Source organism: Candoia aspera, chromosome 1, assembly GCF_035149785.1.
Source record: "Candoia aspera isolate rCanAsp1 chromosome 1, rCanAsp1.hap2, whole genome shotgun sequence".
In the NCBI taxonomy this organism is placed as follows: domain Eukaryota; kingdom Metazoa; phylum Chordata; class Lepidosauria; order Squamata; family Boidae; genus Candoia; species Candoia aspera.
The window spans coordinates 167757953-167777913 of record NC_086153.1 but is presented as its reverse complement, the minus strand read 5'-3'; the positions used below and the strand labels follow the sequence as shown (position 1 = coordinate 167777913).

General features: G+C 40.0%; 1 protein-coding gene across 2 annotated transcripts in view; it reads left to right on the top strand.

Moving 5' to 3' along the window:
* Positions 1 to 19961, top strand: part of AGAP1 (ArfGAP with GTPase domain, ankyrin repeat and PH domain 1) — a 471115-nt gene that overhangs the window by 443974 nt on the left and 7180 nt on the right. The gene's annotated exons all lie outside the window — the stretch shown is intronic.

The following is a 19961-nucleotide window of genomic DNA, read 5'->3' as shown; positions in this document are numbered from 1 at the left end:
ATCTGTTTTATTGGTTGTGGGGAATAGTCAAGAGAATTGTAGAGAGATTGGAAAAGTATTATTACCCTAGATAGCAAAGGCTGTGTTCAAGATGATTGTCATTGATCCATTTTTGAAAAGGCTTTTTTTTCTCTTTTTGTTCATTTTGTTATTACTATTCCACAATTAATTTGTTGAGTATTACTGTTTTTTAAGGGACACGGTGGTGCTGCGGGTTAAACCGCTGAGCTTGCCGATCGGAACGTTGGTGGTTCGAATCCACGTGACGGGGTGAGCTCCCGTTGCTAGTCCCAGCTCCTGCCAACCTAGCAGTTCGAAAACATGCAAATGTGAGTAGATTAATAGGTACTGCTTCGGCGGGCAGGTAATGGCGTTCCGTGTAGTCATGCCAGCCACATGACCACGGAAGTGTCTATGGACAAACACCGGATCTTCGGCTTTGAAACGGAGATGAGCACCGCCCCCTAGAGTCAGACACGACTGGACTTCATGTCAAGGGAAACCTTTACCTTTACCTTACTGTTTTTTAACTTGTTTAACTTGCTTTGTATGCTTTTTTCCTGTTTTTCTTTTTTAAACTTGCAATAAGAATTTTTTTTTAAAGAAAGAGGAGGAACAACTGAGGAAGCCTGCCTGCCTGGGAAAAGAAGCCCCTGAAGCAGAACAGGGCTCACTTTCCTGGACTTGTCTAGCACTCACCTCCAAGCCAAGCCTTCCTGGTGGAAAAGGGTGGTTGCTGCTTCTGTGGGGGATGCTGTGGGCATCTGTAGGCTATGGGCGGGCAGCAATTAGTTGGCTACTCCCAGGTGGTGCTGCAGCAGCCCAGGACTCAAATAAGTCCCTCCCTGGGAGCTTTTGCCTGTTCCCAAATAAAGGACAAACCATGCTTCTGCAAGAGCCATCTGCTGCAACCAGCCATGGCTGGAAGGAAGCAGCCCTTGTCCCTATTTCCCTCCTGGGAGAGGCTCAAAGAGGTGACATTTGCAGTATCCTTCCTGGAGAGGAAGTCACTCAAGGGGAAGGATCCCTCCACATGTTTGGACTGAGTCCAGCAGTAGCCATACAGATTGATTCGCAGAGGTTCAGTAATTGTGAGAAGTTGGCAGTGACGGGGGGAAAGAAGAGAGAGGGAGCATGTGGGGAACCATACACAACAGGCACATGCATCTGTGGGGCCTGTGGGAAGCTGTCCAAGGACTGGACAGTCTAGTATGGGTGACCATCTTCCGTGCTGCTAGGGGACCAAAGAGCTGCAGAGAGAACTGGATTGGTTCTGTTCCCAGTGTCTGCAGGGCCCAGTTGCAGGCAGATGAGCCAAAGAGGCTGGGATCCGGCTACAACAGGGTGACTCCCATCCACCTGGAGATCATACAGATCTCTCTGGAGTTGGGAGCGGGCAAGGAGGAAGTGCAAACTGCTGCTGTGCTTGGCTGGCTGATCTGTTGTGGAAAGGAGGTCTGCTAATGACTCTTGCTCCAGGGCACCAGCTTCCACCACAAAGCAGTTTGAGCTCCAAGAGCTCGGAATATGACAAGTCCTCTCTCTGTCTAGCCAGGGTGTGTGGGGGAGGCAGGAACACTTCAAAGCTCAGCACCACCTTTCTGACTGAAGTTGAGCTGATAGCTAGGAGTTTGTTCAAAGCAAGAAAAGGCTAGCTGGGTTCATAAGTGCTAGCTATGAGACGTGAGTTACAGCTTACTGCCTTCATGCAACACTAGGCTAAAATGTGGCTGGCTGAATGGTGGGTTTGCAAAAGAAGCAAGTTTCTGAGTTTCTTTGTGCCCTGCATTGTACACTGAACAATCAAGCAGGCTTTGCCCAACATGCTCAGACAGAGTGAATCTAGCACAATATGTTGTACGAATATAGGTGTCAGAGTCTGGACTGGCCTGTTCAGTGCAAGGGTGTGCAAATACAACCCTAGCCTCTGGGTTACAGCCCAGACTAGGCCACAAATGTCCAGAGAGCAGTCGAAGCCAGAAGTTTCAAATGGGGCAAACCCTGTCCTGAGGCTACCCCTAGTGGCTAGGTTGTTTTCCATGAACAGCCCAGTCACCTCTGGGAGAGTGACAAACAAACAAATATTATAGTCAAAGACCAGCATAAGGAGGGTGGGGTACACCTCTGGGACAGTGGCAGACATGAGCCCCCATCTCCTCCCTCCCCACTTTGGCACAAGCAGTAGTTGAGCATTCGGGGGAGGGAGGGAGGGAGAAAGCACTGTGTGACTGGAGAGGATCAAAGCAGAGGAGGTCATTCACTGTACAGAGATTTACACAGAGGGAAGGGAGCCTTAAGAATATTGTTAATGAGGGCCCAGGGCCCAGCTGGACAGGTGACCATCCGTGCAGGTAAGGGTGGCTGGGAGTGGAGGTGGCCAGCTGGGTCTCTGCACACTCAAGAGGCCAAGTGGTCTGCAGAAATGGAAATTCTTCCAGCAGTTCAGCCCCCAGCTTCACAGCCACTTTGGGACTTCAACACCCTCTCCACATTCTTCTGGCTGCTAGGACTTGTCCAGTGGAGGCCATGTTCTGTTAAAAAAAATGTTGTAAGAGATACAAATACGAGATTGGTTCTCAAAACTCTATTTCAATGATTGAAAGCTTATATAAGTCAATGAGTATGTTCTGCTCTTTCATTGGTACATTGTCTCATGCCAGTTTCCAAGAGTTACTCAAGCCTCATTCCCTAAGGTTCATTATGGTAGAATTGGGAAAACCTTACAATGTCAGTATAGCATTTGTGGAGTTGTAATTTTTAAAGCAATAGATGCCCATAAATCAGCTATCTTCATAGTATAAAAGGAAAAGTGAATGTTTACCTGTTTTCCTCTTCCTCCTCCTCCTCCCCCCATCTTCCACAAGTATTCACAAAAATCATTAGGAACTGGCTAATCAGCCTAGCAGTCCTGAAGCTGCCACTGCCTGTTGTATGAGGTTGGTAGGAATTATGATTTTGTGCCAGTTTATATGGCAGGGCTTAGATGTCCTTACTCCCAGACCAAGACATAATAAAAATGTTCAGAAGGAGGGGTAATTATTTCAATTTTTTTTTCTGTAGCTGTGAGATGCACTTGAAACTCAAATTAGAAAATAATATTCATGTTTTTCTTCTAATTGGTAACAGATTAAAAGTATTTCATCTTTTTAAATTACCTCCAAATGGCATCCTTAAGAGAATATGTAACAGAAAGAATATTCCTCCAAAATCATTACTGATGCTTTCACTTTCCTTTGTATCACCAGGACCAATATCTATTTATATACCGATTTTAAGCATGTTTTACATTATTGCTCATTTTGAGTATATAGGCAATCTTATGTTTGTTTTTCCCTCTATCTCCTCCAACACATTGTGGATTCACATAGAAACTGAATACATTGGAAGGCTGCAACATATTTTCAGATAAAAATACAAAAGTCACCAGCTTGTCTTGAATATATTTGGAATCCATCTTCTGACAATTGATATCTTTAATATCACATATCAAACCTGTAAACTTATTCCTTCATAAAAGTATGAGCTGTTCACTGTCATTTACCAATTCTGCTCTCTCTTTAGGAGAGCAACTTCAAATAATTCTTCATTATATGATGTCATTTCATACTTGCTTTCCATCTTACGTCTGCATAAATTCCATTAATACTTCATCAAAGAAGTTTCAGCCAGCCTATTGAAACGCTTGTTTAGCCTTTTAAGTATTCTCATGCAACCTTTTTAGTATGGCTGCTCCAAAATTAGAAGTTCAAACATCTTTATTGAAAAATCGAAAGATACAATTTATACAAGATTTATTGGCTGCTGGATGAAACCTAGATTTTTACCCATGTTATTTCAAAGGCATTGGTACAACTGTAGTTAGAATATTTATCTAATAGTATTATGAGCAAAGGAGAAACTCCTTTTCTTTCCTATGTTTATGGTATGATAAGTTTCAAAACAGCTCACATCAGTGACTATTATGGTAATCCTAATGCAGTGTAAAAGCTACATTACAGACAAAACTGCTGTAAAAGTACATTGCTGATGTACATTCCTGTTCCATGCCACATTACGCTGAGCCAGTACTTCACTTGACTACCTCTGTCTTTTCACTTAGCAAGGATCTATTGAGATTTATGCATTTAAATATATGGATTTCACTTTTTCCCCTGACTGCCTAGCTTACTGTATACATGTGATAGTATCTGTTGTTAGAACTGGTATTTTGACAACCGCTTTTTAAACTTTTAATCTGTAATTGAGCCTCATGTTTTCATTCAGGCTGAATCTTAAATATTTAATATTGCATTGAATATAAAACCAGAAAATCATGTTTGTTGTGGGAATGAGTTGAGGACTATTTTTTTTTAATATTCTCAACCTAAAGTAAATGCTCTCTCGTAGAATTGTTGTTGTCTATTCGTTCAGTCACTTCCGACTCTTCATGACTTCATGGACCACGCCAGAGCTTCCTGTTGGTCGTCACCACCCCCAGCTCCCCCAGGGACAAGCCCATCACCTCTAGAATATCATCCATCCACCTTGCCCTTGGTCGGCCCCTCTTCCTTTTGCCTTCCACTTTCCCTAGCATCAGCATCTTCTCCAGGGTGTCTTCTCTTCTCATTATGTGGCCAAAGTATTTCAGTTTTGCCTTCAATATCATTCCCTCAAGTGAGCAGTCTGGCTTTATTTCCTGCAGTATGGATTGGTTTGATCTTCTTGCAGTCCAAGGCACCCTCAGAATTTCCCTCCAACACCACAGTTCAAAAGCATCTATCTTCCTTCTCTCAGCCTTCCTTAAGGTCCAGCTCTCGCAGCCATATGTTACTACTGGGAATACCATTGCTTTGACTGTGTGGACCTTTGCCGTCAGCATGATGTCTCTGCTCTTAACTATTTTATTGAGATTTGTCATTGCTCTTCTCCCAAGGATTAAATGTCTTCTGATTTCCTGACTGCAGTCAGTATCTGCAGTAATCTTTGCACCTAGAAAAAGTCTTTCACTGCCTCTGCGTTTTCTCCCTCTATTTGCCAGTTATCAATCAAGCTGGTTGCCATAATCTTGTTGTTGTTGTTGTTGTTCTGAGGTTTAGCTGCAGGCCAGCTTTTGCACTTTCTTCTTTCACCTTCATCATAAGGCTCCTCAGTTCCTCTTCGCTTTCAGCCATCAAAGTGGTATCATCTGCATACCTGAGATCGTTAATGTTTCTTCCAGAGATTTTAACTCCAGCCTTGGATTCCTCAAGCCCAGCACGCCGCATGATGTGTTCTGCATACAAGTTGAATAGGTAGGGTGAGAGTATACAACCCTGCCATACTCCTTTCCCAATCTTAAACCAGTCCGTTGTTCCGTGGTCTGTTCTTACTGTTGCTACTTGGTCGTTATACAGATTCCTCAGGAGGCAGACAAGATGACTTACCACTTACCCTTACCACTAAGAACTTGTCACAGTTTGTTATGGTCCACACAGTCAAAGGCTTTAGAATAGTCAATAAAACAGAAATAGATGTTTTTCTGAAACTCCCTGGCTTTTTCCATTATCCAGCAGATATTGGCAATTTGGTCCCTAGTTCCTCTGCCTTTTCTAAACCCAGCTTGTACAACTGGCAATTCTCGCTCCATGAATTGCTGAAGTCTACCTTGCAGGATCTTGAGCATTACCTTACTGTCATGTGAAATGAGTGCCACTGTTAGATAGTTTGAACATTCTTTAGTGTTTCCCTTTTTTGGTATGGGGATATAAGTTGATTTTTTCCAATCTGATGGCCATTCTTGTGTTTTCCAAATTTGCTGGCATATAGCATGCATTATCTTGACAGCATCATCTCGCAAGATGTTGAACAATTCATCTGGGATACTGTCGTCTCCTGCTGCCTTGTTGTTAGCAATGCTTCTTAAGGCCCATTCAACCTCACTCTTCAGGATGTCTGGCTCTAGCTCCCTGACCACACCGTCAAAGCTATCCCCAATATTGTTACCCTTCCTATACAAGTCTTCCGTATATTCTTGCCACCTTTTCTTGATCTCTTCTTCTTCTGTTAGGTCCTTGCCATCTTTGTTTTTGATCATACCCATTTTTGCCTGGAATTTACCTCCAATGTTTCTAATTTTCTGGAAGAGGTCTTTTGTTCTTCCTATTCTATTGTCTTCTTCCACTTCTGCGCATTGCTTGTTTAAAAATAATTCCTTGTCTCTTCTGGCTAACCTCTGGAATTTTGCATTTAATTGGGCATATCTCTCCCTATCGCTGTTGCCTTTTGCTTTCCTTCTTTCTTGGGCTACTTCTAGTGTCTCAGCAGACAGCCATTTTGCCTTCTTGGTTTTCTCTTTCTTTGGGATGTATTTTGTTGCCGCCTCCTGAACAATGTTGTGAACTTCTGTCCATAGTTATTCTGGGACCCTGTCTACTAAGTCCAGTCCCTTAAATCTATTCTTCACCTCCACTACATATTCCTTAGGAATATTAGTGAGCTCATATCTAGCTGATCTGTGGGTCTTCCCTAATCTCTTTAGTCGGAACCTAAATTGTGCAATAAGAAGTTCATGATCTGAACTACAGTCAGCTCCAGGTCTTGTTTTTACCAACTGTATAAAGGATGTATTGGCTGCAACGGATGTAGTCAATCTGATTTCGGTGTTGTCCATCTGGTGAAGTCCATGTATAAAGCCGTCTCTGAGGTTGTTGGAAGAGAGTGTTTGTTATGCAGAGTGAGTTGTCTTGGCAAAATTCTATCAGCCTATGTCCTGCTGCACTTTGTTCTCCCAGCCCATGCTTATCTGTAATTCCAGGTGTCATCTGACTGCCCACCTTAGCATTCCAGTCTCCTGTGATGAAAACAATGTCTCTTTTAGGCGTATTGTCCAGTAGGTGCTGCAGATCCTCATAGAACCGCTCTACTTCAGCTTCTTCAGCATCTGTGGTTGAGGTGTATATTTGGATCACTGTGATGTTAGATGGCTTGCCCTGAATTCGAATTGAGGTCATTCTATCATTTTTTGGATTGTATCCAAGCACTGCTTTAGCCACTTTACTATTAATTATGAAGGCTACTCCATTTCCTCTGTGGTCCTCTTGTCCACAGTAGTAGATCTGGTGGTCATTTGATGTGAAGTGGCCCATTCCAGTCCATTTCAGTTCACTGACGCCCAAAATGTCTATCTTTAATCTTGACATCTCACCAATAACCACATCCAATTTGCCCTGGCTCATAGATCTTACATTCCAGGTTCCAATGGTGTGTTGATCCTTAGAACATCGGATCACCACCAGCACCGTCAGCCGCTACCATCCTTTCGGCTTTGAGCTAGCTGCGTCATCACATCTGGGGCTAGTTGAACTCATCCTCTATTCCTCCCCAGTAGCATTTTGGCCATCTTCCGACCTGGGAGTCTCATCTTCCAATGGTATACCGACATATCTCTGGTTGTTCTGATCCATTTAGTTTTCATGGCAAGAATACTGGGGTGGGTTGCCATTAAACATTAAATTCAGCACATTACAACAACTTGGAATTGCCCAACCCATTTTGACTCAGAATGTTGCATAAGTTTCATAAAAATCAGTGCAGGGGATTTTGAGCAATATACCTTTCAAACAGTATTTCTCAACCTTTTGATCTTGGAGGAACCCTTGAAATTTGTTTCAAGCCTCAGTCACTTGCTTTCAACATTCTCACTGCTTTTACATTTTAAGCAAACTCTTCCTTATTGGTTAGGACCAGTGTAGGAAAGCCAATCCCCTTGATGCTTCTTTAGTCTTCTGGAAATGAAGTGATCAGCAATACCACTGAAGAATTTTTGAGAAGCTGCAGTCCTGGCCAAGTTGGTTTTCCAACTGGGTGTTTAAAATCTAGAGCACACCCCCACAATAGTATTGCTGTTGTTTTCCTTTCCTGGTATTATTTTATCCTTGAAACAACCTACAAAGTAGGTAGGGTTGAAAGTGACTGGGCCCAAATCATCTGAGGCCAACACATTAAACCACTACACTGCATTAGTACTGGCATTGGTAATACAAAAGTGAGTAATATGTTGCATGCACACCATCTAGGATGCTTCCAGCAGTTTCTGCCCAAACTTTCCCTGCCAGAATGTAAAGCAGGCTGCTTGCCTCTCATCTGAGCAGGGAAATGGTGGTTTGAATCCATTCTTTCCAAAGCACCCCTCCTCCCCATATGAATATGCACAAAAGAGAAAGAATGAGAAAGAACAAGAGAGTGAAGGTTGGGTTTTGCTGACCCCGTCACCTGCTGGTTCTGGTACTATCAGCATCTATCCCAGCCTTTCTCAACCTGGAGGAACCCTTGAAATATTTTTCAGGCCTCGGGGAACCCCTGCACATTCAGGCTCAAATATAGGCCAGAAGTTACAAAATTATTATATTTGTTTCATGTGTAGGCTTGTATATATGCATTAATAGTGTTCTTAAACTAAAAATAAAGAATGAAACTTACCTCTTTAATGTGAAGTTGCCCGAATTTGAAATAATTTTTTAAATAAATTGTGATCTCCCAGGGAATCCCTAGTGTCCTCATGGAACCCTGGTTGAGAAACCCTGCTTTAGAAGCTGTTTTTTTAAATTTACCAAACTTGTATTTTCCAACAGAATATAATAAAATGTGTCGCAAAGATGGCTCTTAAAATGAGGAATCTCTCTGGCAAATTTCAAGCAGATCTGGGGTGGTTTGTGTAAAGAAAAGGCATTCTAGAATAATGGTGTGTTTGTGTGTGGAGAAGTATAAAAAATTAACTCATCTATCCCATTAAAAAAATAGATAAATTTTATGCTGATCTGGTAGAAAAGATGGTAAAATTCTCAGACTTTTTCCACCCCACCAGAAACACTATGATTAGATAAATAACAGCCTGATCACAAGGATGTTGAGTTCTAGAACACTGCAGAGTACTTAAAGGTAAGATTTTTTTTTTTAATCTACCCCTTCTTGTGGGGAGCCTTCCTTTCCATTTCAGTTGCAGAAGCTTCATGGAGAATTTTGAACTAAGGTCAGGATAAATTTGAGGAACGTGTTTGTTTTTGTATTCTGCCCATTACCAAAGGCTCTTGGTGGCTAACAGTCAAAAATATCATTAAAAGAACCACACCCCAAGCAGTAAATACACCCAATGTTCTTCTTTTGGTGAGTTTAAAATACCACCTAAAACAACACATTCCACTCTGGATTCTTCTTCCTAAGATAGTTCACGGTTCCAATGGAAGTCCTTTCCCCACACAAGCAGAACTTTCCACTAACTAAATACTAGAGAACTCAAGGATTTTCTAGGTTGAGGTTTCTAGGTTTTCTACAAGAGGTGGCTTTTAGAAGTCCTCAAATTCTTTTTCTTATACAGAACACTGAAAGAACTTCAAGGGCCAGTTGAAGGAGACCATCCCTGTGGAAGACTGTTAAATCAACAAGTCATTCCATAAGGTTAAATAAAAAAAGCTGCAAAGACAAAATTGGAAGGTATGAAGGAAAGCTAGCTCTAAAGGAGCACCCTTTGGATGATAAAAAGGGGTGACCACCGCTTCTAAAAATTGCTCCTCCAGATCCGTGAACAATCCTGGGTGGGCATCATGAGATGAGAACAGGGTGATTGACTTGGAAAAATTATTCACCTTCTCTGATGATGCTTTCAGAACTTGGATCATTTCCAAATTGATCTGAAGGAAATTTAAGAGAGATCTTGCATCTTTACCACATGCTAATTTGATATACAGTATATTATAGAAAAAAGCAAAGTTAAGCATTTTTATTTCTTGAGTTCCATAGGAAAATTAAGAATATATCTAAATACACTGGAATTAACTTTGATTGGGTCATATTTATGCAACTTTCCCATGTGAATCTAGATACATTAAAGTTCTAGTGTAGAAATAAAATTATACTCTGCAATCCAGCCATTACTTGGAGCTTTCCAACTTTCAGTTATTTGACTCTACTAAGATCTGTTTTTTTAGATATTTATTTTCTTCTGCTGTATTTAGAAAAGTGGTATTGAGATTATTATAAATTTATGTCGCTTTGTATGAGACACTTGTTTATACTTGCATACCCAGTAACAGAGAGCCAGTTTGGTTTAGTGGTTAAGGTGCCTGTCTAGAAACTGGGAGACCTTGAGTTCTAGTCCTGCCTTAGGCACGAAGCCAGCTGGGTGGCCTTGGGCCAGTCCCTCTCTCAGCCCTAGGAAGCAGGCAAGGGCAAGCCAGTTCTGAAATCTTGCCAAGAAAACTGCAGGAGCTTGTCCAGGTACTCACCTGAGTCAACACTGACTCAGAGGTACCAAAACAAAAACAAAAAACAACCCCGCAACTAGATCATTCTGGAACCCAGTAACTACAAGTCTGTGAAGCATTTGCAAACTGAACTGTTATCAAATAAATTCTAGCTTCTTAATTGAACACTGTCATTTGCAGTTATGTTCAGCATGTACTCTGTGTGTGTGTAAGTGTGTGTGTGTAAATACTTATCATCCCAAATCAATCCACGGCAGGGCCTAAGAGAGGACAGGAATCTGGGTCTCCTTGTGCTCCTAGTCCATCCCCTTAACCATTACACCATACTGGCCCTCATACATACACACAGACACCTTTTTAGGTGTTGCCTGGATTTTGATTGTTAAACACTTTCTGAAATTGTTGGAGCAGCCTTATAGATATGAATTTCAAAACATGAATGGTAGTATGTATTTAACAAGAGAAAAGTATACAGTTGATCTGTTTGGATTACAGGAATATCTTTGAGAATACTTATAACTCTTTTGCCCATTCCAAGATGGAACATGTAATTAAAAACAAGGCAAAGTCCCTTTGATATGAGGGCTTAGTTGACTACAAGTAGTCCTTGCTTAATGATTGCCCTGTTTAGCAACCATTCAAAGTTATGTGGTGTTGAAAAAGCAACTTTACAACTGGTCTTTGCATTTACAACCATCACAGCGTCCCACAGTCACATGTTTGCCATTTGCATGCTCCACAGCCGACTTCCTACAAGCAAAGTCAATAGAGAAGCTGGCAATAAAATCACAAGTCGTGGTCATGTGATATCTACTTAATGACCATGACACTTAGCAATGGAGTTGCTGGTCCCAGTTGTGGTTGTTAAGCGAGGACTACCTGTAGTTTAAAGCTTTGTCTTAAATTCTGAGTCTTCAAGATGATTGAAGATTATATTCTTTTCCTGACAACAGTAATAGTGCTGCTTGAATGAAGTCTGTAGTTAAAAGAACTTGGGTTATTGGATGGTCATTCTTTTCCTGGATTCTAACTTGGTGACCATGAATTAAGCCAATGTTCTGGGATATCTCTGTTCAGAACATCCAGAACTTACTCACCTTATGCATTTGATTCAGTCTGTTGTGGGAACCTGTGTGTGGTAAATATCAGAATTTTACTTTGCCCTAGTTTAATGTGCTTCCCTGTTAAATGCTTTAGAGTGTGTTGGTATTCCCTTGAATGTTTGTTGATTGTCCTAACCAAGAGAACTTGAGAAACTTGTGCTCTGTGTTCCTATGGAGCTTATTGGCAAATCCTTTTCCTATCAGTGGCAAGTTACAATGAAGGTCAGCTCACTTTTCTGTGAAATATTTGCTGACAGTTAACATTTCATGAGTGCCGTTAGCATGGCAAGTTTTGTCAAAGGCATGAGAATAAGGAAACAACTCTTTATCAAGAGATTGTCTCTGGCAGTGTTACCTTAGCACGTGTGCTGTTTTATGTGGCTGCTAGTTACTTTTGGTTTACAATGAAGATGAGCACGCTATGTTTGGCTTTATGTTTAGTCTGCTCCCTCAGTATATAAATTATATTTTATTTTATATTTCAAATTTTGTCATCACCCATCTCACTCAAAGAGCAACTCTGGGCGCTAAATTATGCTAAAAGCACTAGAATTCTTCCCCACAAATGGAAGGATTCCTTTAGGTGACAGAGAGAAACAGGACCCTGTGGAGCCTGCTATTGCCCTTCCATTCCAGGATGTGAGGGCGATCTGGCTGCAACATCTGTCACCCCATTGATCGCCAGGGTTGATTTGGCTGATCTGGCCCTTCCATTCCATAGTAGCTTAGACATACAGAGGAAGTAGAAAAACCCCTCCCCTTCTCCAGGTGGAACACCTTTCTGGTGCAGGTAACTCTGTCTCTAGGCATGCCGTGATACATTTTCTTTACTTCTGAACCTTGGCAATTAAAAATGTTTTTGAAAATTTGCTGCTTACAATGTTCTAAATAGGCAATGTAATAGCAACATTTTCCCCAAATCCCCTTTGTAAACAACTTAAACATGTAATCTATATGTATGTATTTTTGCAATATTAATGATTGGTATTTTAACAATATCTTTGCTGCATGAGTTGTAACTTTTCACAAACAGGTGAAAAACTGTAATTTTAAGAAGTAGTAAGCTTAATATGTTGATTTTATTTAATTAATGATTACTGTCTTACATTTCATAATATACCCTGCAGGTTTGAAAATACATACAGTATTAACCAACAAAGAAATAAATTCCTTATCTTGCCATTCTCTGTGCACATGAATTCTTGCACCTTGTTACTTGTTCAATTTACAGTGACCAATCTCTTACGAGTTTTCAGTCATTAGGAAGTAAGCATCCGTTGGCCTTTGTTTGCTGTCTGCATCCTCTTGTTTGCTAGGGTGTTTTATCCCTGGAGGGTTTGTGTGCTCTGATTTCCCTTAGCAACGCTAGCTAAGAGAGAAAGCATGCATATGAAGGAAGCAGTGAACTGCTAAGTACTCACTTTGCGAAAGGGTAGGGGTTTCTCCTGCAGAGAGAGAGGAAGCCCCCACTGTTTACTCTGCATATTGTTCCTAGCTCTTGTTCCATGCCTCCACTGCAGTTCTTGCTTTGCTTGAGGCAGGAAGGCAGTTTGGGAAATTCCTTGCTGCTAGCCCTTTCTTTCTCTTCCTTCCCCCACCCTCTTTGTTCTCCCCGCCCCCCTCCCCATCATTCCTGTCATTAATACTAATCTGAATTTGTCTCATCTTTTTCTTCCTATTAAATCTCAGGCTACTAAAGTTACACACTTTCTAGCTTGTTCCTCCAAACTATCCATTTATTAAACTCTACCAAACTTAGAATGTGCTGGAATCTAGGTAATGTGATCTTGAGCATCTTAAGAAAGCCTGCCCCTTTATATAAAACTCAGATTCTGGATTATGAGGTATCATAATTCAACCTGAATGCTGAATTGCTACATTAACACAGTTCTGGGATCTAATGGAAACAGGTTTACATAGATTAGGATAAGATTGAACTTCAACTTTTTTTTCTTTTCATCACATTCAGTAACATAACTAAAACATAAAGGATTTTTTTCTCAATGTAGCTGTTAATTCTGTTTACCATACAATATTTATCTCTCAGAATGGAATGCATGAAAATAATTTTAAATGTAATACTTCAATAAAGTTGGCTAAAAAGCCTCTAGTTATGACAAATTGAGGTGAGGAATATCTAGATTCTTAGCAGAGCTTTTCCCAAAATAGAGACACTTTAGATGCACACCTGCCATTTATCATGAAGGAACAGGTAAACAAGAAAGAAGGATTGGTAACCTTTTTCCCCTCAAGAGACTCCTTCCAATGGAGGGGACAGGATAGATCAGGGTTTCTCAACCAGGATTCCAGGGAATCCTAGGGTTCCGCGAGAGGTCACTAGGGGTTCCCCAGAAGATCACAATTTGTTTAAAAAATTATTTCAAATTCGGGCAACTTCACATTAAAGAGGTAGGTTTCATTATTTTCAGTTTTAGAGCACTGTTAATGCATATATACAGGCCTACACATGAAACGAATGTAATAATTTTGTAACTTCTGGCCTATATTTGAGCCTGAATGTGCAGGGGTTCCCCAAGGCCTGAAACATATTTCAAGGGTTCCTCCAGGTTGAGAAAGGCTGGGATAGATGCTGATAGTACCAGAACCAGCAGGTGACGGGGTCAGCAAAACCCAACCTTCACTCTCTTGTTCTTTCTCATTCTTTCTCTTTTGTGCATATTCATGTGGGGAGAAGGGGTGCTTTGGAAAGAATGGATTCAAACCACCATTTCCCTGCTCAGATGAGAGGCAAGCAGCCTGCTTTACATTCTGGCAGGGAAAGTTTGGGCAGAAACTGCTGGAAGCATCCTAGATGGTGTGCATGCAACATATTACTCACTTTTGTATTACCAATGCCAGTACTAATGCAGTGTAGTGGTTTAATGTGTTGGCCTCAGTTGATTTGGGCCCAGTCACTTTCAACTCTACCTACTTCATAGGTTGTTTCAAGGATAAAATAATACCAGGAAAGGAAAACAACAGCAATACTATTGTGGGGGTGTGCTCTAGATTTTAAACACCCAGTTGGAAAACCAACTTGGCCAGGACTGCAGCTTCTCAAAAATTCTTCAGTGGTATTGCTGATCACTTCATTTCCAGAAGACTAAAGAAGCATCAAGGGGATTGGCTTTCCTACACTGGTCCTAACCAATAAGGAAGAGTTTGCTTAAAATGTAAAAGCAGTGAGAATGTTGAAAGCAAGTGACTGAATCCTCTTAGAGTACAGACTGCTCAGGTAGATAACAATACCAAACAAAACATTTAGTTCAGTTGAAAGCTTGCTATGCATTCACAACAGTTTCCTAAGCTGTCCTGATTAGTATCTTATTTCTGAGAAGTTCCCCAGACCTTTGACCTGAGAATTTCTGTGCATTGGATCTCACCTAGTACTTTTCTGAGGTTGTTAAATTTGCTCACCTGATAGCAAGTGTTCACTCCAATTTATCTTTTTGTTGTAGCCTGAACCCCAAGATGACTAGTTGCAGACTTGAAAACCATTTGAGTTTAGCAAAGGATTGGGGAAACAAACAAAAAAAAAGACTGAAATTAAGTTCAATATTTTTCTGAATAGTATAGATGTTTTCAGCCAGCATAGAATCTTGGCTTTTAAAAAATTAATGCTGCATTAAAAATCCCTGCCTGGATGCGAACTCACAGCTGAATGTTTATATTCTACCATGCTGTGATAGCATAGCATGTTCTGAAGCAAAATTATAGTCAGAAGCATATTTGCCTTTTGACTTGTGATCGTTTTTCCTCCTCTCTTCCCCCACCCAGGTTTTCTGATTTGTTTTCAGATTACAATGAATATGGTTCGAATGCCAGAGGAGTTTAAGTTAATTGGATGTTATCTTGAAGGAGCTAAATAAACAAAAGGGGGTTGTGCTATTTTTGTGTAGGCTCTATGCAGAGTAGGAAACAGGGCCCAGTTTCCATTATTTGCATTAAAAGATGCTTAGAGTTCATTGATGGTAGAGATGCATATTAAAGCCAGGAAATTGATGGTGCTGTTTCGTCAGGCTTTAATGCATCATCACTTCTCTGGCATAGAGGAGGCAGCAGCATGATTTGCATCCTGTGATATCAGGCCTTTGTTATAAACAAAGCTTAAAATGTCTGGTAGTAACAGGTTGAAAGAAAAAGAGGGGTTTCTTTTATCTTCAGTTATTTTACGAAGTATTGCCTAGTCTTTTAAACTGTGCTTCTTCTCATTAATTTAATAAAACCTTACTTGAAGCAGCACTAACTTCATGCACAGTTCAAGTGACCAGCATTTGGAAATGTATTTTGGAAAAACTATTTGAAACAATATATTAGTCCTGCTAACTGATAAAACGTTGGGAAAACAAGCAGTTTCTCGAAGGTGTATTGGAATGGTAGAAATTCATATTTTTACACTCCATTGTGTTAACTCATGCTAATATTGTTGGGAAGTACATTGTTTCTAGCCTCAGTTTTCATGACTTTCATTCACTTAGGACCATGACAACCACAGTTTACTAACAACATTAGTACAGGAAAAGTTGCTTAGAAAGATAAGAAAGAGTGCCTTTTTGCTAATTAGTTGCTGTTCTCCACATTTCCCCTACTTTTATCCAACTGATTTATTTAAAGGTATGTCAGCACTGGCTAAAATAAAGCACTGGGCTGGCTCCTTTCTCCGTACTGCAATCTGCTCTAATAATTCATTTTTTAGCTCATTAGTTAACAGGGTATCTGAGCAGTGGACCTCATGGGGATTGAAATGATGTTAAGTGATCCAGTGCTGTCAATTCTGCTTTTAGACTAGGAAAAGGGAATCTGGATCTAAATAAACTGTGGATCTCAGAAATGAGATTGTTACCTCAGACAAATATGTCTGATTTGTGATTTGAATCAGGTACACTGCATAGGACATTCTCTAACAAAAGCTGTAAAGTTTCTATCTAAATTAGATTTGATTCATTGTATTGGGGGCAACTAATTATTCCAGTAACTGCATGCAGTCATGAAACTGAGAGGAGTTTACTGAGCTTGCAGGAACATATGAACATCTATGAAAATGTTTGGGGCAAAACACATTCTGAGGCCTTTAGAATTTTTTTTTCTTTCAGTTTTTTTCTTTTAATGGGATTAAATATTCCCATTCAGTAAACTGTATCCATTTTTCAGTCAGCTCTTATAGTTGTTGTGCTAATTTTTGGCTGAATGAGTGAAGATCAGCCTCACTCTTCAGCAGTGCCCATTCCCAGCTCTATGCCAGAGTCTTTCTTGCGAAGAAGGGCCAAATTCTTCTCCCCAGCTTAAAATAGGGCCATGGCTCTGACTATCAAACATCAGACTGTTCCATCCATCAGTTGAAAGGATCCAGTAGAAATATTGTCTGGAAAAGGAATGTTCACAGCACTCCTTTCTCCTCTCCGTTTGGGAGTAACCTGTTCTTCTTACAAGGAGTATTATGAGTCTCTTTCAGACAGGCAAGGCAAGGTCGCATACAAATGGGATATAAGAAACCTCTCAGCCCTGCCTCTGTGTTTACTTCTTGCTATTAGTCCAAATCACTGAGCATTTCATAGATGACTTCTGTTTCTTATGGTCTGTACTCCAGCCTTGCTGTATTATCCAGAAATTTCAGGCTGAAGAAGGACAGTTTCATAACCAATTAAAAAAGAAAGGAAGTACTTCATTCGTGTAGATAGGCTGTTAAAATGCTGAGGCCTGTGAGCCTCTATGTCTTCAGTGTGCCCTTATTTGACCAAATGTTTATTGCCAATTGCATAATATAACATTTGGATTCACAAAGTATTTACTGTTTTTCTTAATATTTATTATTTGTTACATACTTACCACTTAACACTCCATCTCTCATTGTACTGAGGAACTAACAAAGTTGCCGTGGATGTTTTCCTGACCTGCAACTACTGGCCCATGATTTTTATTGGTCCAAAGTAGATTCTGCTGCAAAGAGCGTAAGACTGTGGCTCTATTAGACTGTATATTGTTTATACATGCAGCTCAGCAACAGCTGCTGACTCCTAAATGACTTGGGGATCTTAAGAACTCCCATTTTTATGCATAATTCTGTACTCTGAACAGCATCTGAGATACTGCTCTGCACATATCCTCTGACTGAAGTATGATGACATTCATCTGAAACATGGACAATGTCATCTGTCCTCCTGAGGGAAGCCTTCCTGGCCCTGCCATTATATAGTTTTCATTGCTCATTAAAGACGAAGAATTCTGGAGCTATTAAACATTCCTTATTATGCTATTTTCTTATTGCTGCTCACAATTTGTATTGATTGAGCAGACGGATTAGTCGACTGTAATTAATTTTTTATTATTTTATTGTGAATTACTGAATTGTTTTATCATGTTTTATTATGAATCTAATTTAAATAATGAGGTATTTTTAGAAAAGTAATAAAACAACAAACAGATAAAGAAAATAGCACTGGTTCTTGAGGGAGTCCTATTATTAATGTCTATCTCTTTTACACTTAGACAACATCAATACATAACAGATGTTGTCTATCTCCTTCAAGTAACAGGAGTTATTCCTAGTAAACGTTTTACTTTTGTCCTGTTTGATTAATGGCTGATGGTACTCTTTGGAGCAACTCTCAGAATGTTACTCTTATCTTTTGCCCTTTTTTTTTTTTGGCCCTTTGTGTTGACTCCTGAAATTTTCTTGGTAAGATTTTTTCAGAAGTGGCTTGTCATTGCCTCCTTCCTAGGGTTGACAGAGAGTGACTGGCCAAACATCACCCAGCTTTGTTTTTGCCCAAGACAGGACTAAAACTCACAGTCTCCTGGATTCTAGCCCAGTGCTAGAACTGGCCCTTATGTTATAAAACATGCTAAAGTAATTTTAAGCCCCTTAGTTTTTTAATATTTTGAAATAAGTTTTCAAAAATTGCAGCAAATCCTTAGATTGTTTTTAATACAAGGGGTGGGAATCACGTTTTAATATGTTTACTGTATGAGAACAATAAATTCCTTCGTAAAGCACATCTGTTACGTTAGGAAGTACATGAGGTAGAGAAATTTGCATGAAAGAATGCTGAAAGGTTATAGTAAGGTCATGCTCTGCTCACCAGGTTGTGATGCAAAACTAATCCAGATTTGCTCTGTAAAAGACCTGTTTACATAAGCATTTAAAAACAGATTAAAGCTAACCTGACACTGCATTACTGGAAGAACAACAGTCATTGCTATTGAATCTCAAAAGACCATTTCTTTTTGTAGTTGAAGAAACAAATCTCTAAACCCATAGCATACTTCACTGCTTGATCCTGAAGTGGCTTTCAGTTTAAAGAGATTACCACAATGAGTGAAGATATGTGCAAAAATAAATTTACTTGGAATTGGTTTCTGTAATTATATGTTGTCTTGGGAAATTAATACTCTAAATTTTTCATTCTGTTAAAAGATTTTGATGATGATGATGATGATGATGATGATGATAATTTGTGTGTACAATACATGCACACTCACACCCCCAAGGGAGCTATGATTTTAGCTTTCAAAGACAAAGTATGCCTGGTTTAGGACCAGCAGTGCTTAACAAAATGCCCTTGATTCTCAGCATGTCTACAAAATAAGTAAATTTAAAACTAACTGAATAACAGTTATTGAGGGATGGTCCTGACTATTGTTCCAGAAGAGCCAAGTCTCAAAGGTCTTCAGTTCCAGTGCTGTGACTTTGCATATAGAAAAGAAACCCATCTGAGTGGCCTTGACTGAATAGGCACTCAGCTGAAATACCGCAGTAGTTTGGCAGCTCCACTGAAATGGGAATTCACTGTGAGTGCTTCACAAGAATAGAACTATGTTTGTTAGGCTACACATAATGTGCACAAATAAGTGCAAAGTTCCCTGTTTGGAAAATGGGTTTAGACCAAGAGCAGCATAGTGCCAAGAATGGGTAAGAAGGAATGGACAACATAATAGGCATATCCCAGAAGAATCACAGATCAATGCAACAGGGACAGATCTCAATGGTATTTATAATGTATAGGTGGAGGACAGAAAGCAGATGGTGACTATGGGCTTACTTGACTAGGGTCAATCAAAACATTCAGCATTTTGCTATTGGCTGCCTAATTAGGTATTACAGAGCTATACTTCGACAGAAAAATTAATGCTGTTTTCTAATAATCTCTCTGAAGAGAAGGCTTCTTCAGGATTGCAAAGTATTTTCCATGAGGGTTAAGACTGGTCAATTTTTGGACTTCATAGTTTGAAAGACAACTGCAGATATCTAGATTTCTCATTCTTTACTATCCTTATATAAAACAAAGGATCATCTAGTCTAACCCTCTGCAATGTTCGGGAAAGTCAGTTAATCCATCCATAAGAGGTAGCTGTCTTGGTATTACATATTTTTATTGAACATGCAATCCAGCTCCCTACAGAAGGAGAACTCACAAAATCCATAGGAAAAGTGTTCCACTCTTATACAGGTATTACTGTCCAATAAGTTTTTTCTTATGCTGAAATGAAATTGAAATAGCTGCAACTTGTACCTGTTATTTCTGATCCTAATTTTTGTGGCTAGGGGAAATAGTTATTATTGCCAACACAAATCAAGATTTTTTTCTGACATCTTGTTCCAAAAAAGGTCTGGGTAGCTGAAGTCTCCTATCGCAATTACTTC